Below are 2,267 nucleotides of genomic sequence, written 5' to 3' on the forward strand. Positions count from 1 at the left end.
CCGCCACTGAAAAGAGTCTTTTTTTTGCCATCCATGTGTAAAAAAAAAAAAAAAAAAAAAGTGACGTACTTAAAAAATTAAATAAAAAAATAATCAAATAACTTAAAAATTTTAGTTTTTAAGTGGAAACTCTAAAATAATTAATTGAAATTTTGACTTAGGAATCCCCAAAAAGTTTTTCTTCTTTGTTCCAAGTTTCCATAGATAACAGTAAACTGGAGAGGAAATAAAATTACACTTCACTGATTCATGTCAGAAGAAGGGGAGTCCATAAATAGGACCCAAATGTCATATAGTTTAGTGCCTAAAAGGACCTTGACCTGACAGCAACCAAAAAAACATAGGAAAGGTTTTGAGAGAGTTTTAAAACAGCAACCAAAAGCATTTTGAAACGTTTCTCACCTATTTAAGACCAAACAAACACATTTCACCATGTCAAGCGAAATATCTGAAGATAGCATTTTGGGAAAGCACTACAAGATAGAAGCTTTCACTGGAGAAGGTACCTTTGGTGTCGAAGCCAAGTGTCGAAATGCCAAAAACAACAAAACCGTGGCTATATTAAAATCAACAAGAGCAAACCTGAAATTTTGCAACAGGCAAAATTGGAAATGTTCATCCTGGAGAAACTGCGACGTTTGGATGCTGATACCTGCAACATTGTTAAGTGGAAGGACTTTTTCCTCCACGAAGAGCACATCTGCTTAAATTTTGAACTGCTGGATCAAAACCTGTGGGACTACATAAAGGATCGGAATCACCAGGGTCTCCTCACAAGAGAATTGAGGCCAATTTTACATCAATTATCAAATGCTCTGTACCACCTCAGTTCTTTGGGAATAGTGCATGCTGACCTCAAACCTGGAAACATAATGGTTGTGAACCGCCATGAGTCTCCCGTCAAAGTTATTGACTTTGGCCTAGCACATCCTGTGTCTGCAGTGATTCCTGGTACCTATGTGCAGACAATTTGGTCTGAAGTTATGCTTCATATTCCATATAATGAAGCTATTGACATGTGGACTCTGGGGCTGGTAGCTGTGGAACTTGCTATAGGGGTGCCCCTCTACCCTGGGAAAATGGATTATGATGGCCACAGAATATTATTTCAGAAAAAACAACCACAGCGAACAGAGCTGGACATTTAAGACAGAAGAACAATTTCAGTATGAGACAGGATACCAATCCAAGGACACTCGACATATAAGACTTGACCTCAAACAAGTAATCACAGTTAGAACAGGAGCTGAAAATGGCACAGATTTATTGGTCAGCCTGATTAAACGGATATTGGCCTTGGATGCAAACCAGCGCATCAAACCCTTGGAGGTTCTCAAGCATCCCTTTTTTGAACCTGGCCTGAGAGTTCCCCCTGCATTAAAATGAGAAGCGGGGGGGGGGGACAAAAGTCTCCAGCATTGCTTCTTTGACCCCAGACAAAAGTGACAAAACCACAAGCAGGGGTTGGAAAAGGCAATCAACAGCAGAAATCCACTGCAAACACTCATCTACAATGCAAACCCAATACTCCTTTAAATCTGATAACAACAGCTTAAGATTTTAACAAAAAATTAATTAAGTTGCTCCAATATTTATCACTTTGCCTTTTCTTTTTTTTTTTTAAATTTTCACTCCCTCCACCCCAACCATTCGCAGCAGATGGCTGTCCCTTCATGAGCCTGGTTCTGCCGGAGATTTCTTCCTATTGCAAGGGAGTTTTTTCTCCCCACTGTCACTAAATGCTTGCTCACAGGGAATCCTCTGATTGTTGGAGTGGCCAAATACTGTAGGGCAGGGGTCTCAAACTCCAGTCCTCAGGAGCTACTGTGCATTACAGTAGCTCCTGAGGACTGGAGTTATAGACTCCTGCTCTAGGGGAACTAGTAATTCTTGTGAAAATTAAATAAAAATCCTTAAAAACAACAATAACAACAACAACCAGCAAATATGGTCTTGAACGTGGGCACAATTTTGGTGAAAATCCATTAAGTAATCACTGTTTCAAGTTCATACCAGTATATTCACAGCAGAGCAGCGGATGCCTTACCATCACATCAATCCTTCAATCAGACCTCAAACACCATGTTTACACTGGTAAATTGGATACAAATTAATTAAATAAACCAGCTTTAAGCATCAACTGAGTGTTGTTTGTAATTCTTCAATAAATACAGAGCTACCCTTCAGCTTCCTAGTAGACAAACTGTCATGGTCCTGTGTCTGGTGACCCAGGGTTCTTGTGTTTTTGAGTTTTGTTAATATTCCAG

This window comes from Oreochromis aureus, linkage group 12 (assembly GCF_013358895.1).
Source record: "Oreochromis aureus strain Israel breed Guangdong linkage group 12, ZZ_aureus, whole genome shotgun sequence".
Lineage (NCBI taxonomy): Eukaryota > Metazoa > Chordata > Actinopteri > Cichliformes > Cichlidae > Oreochromis > Oreochromis aureus.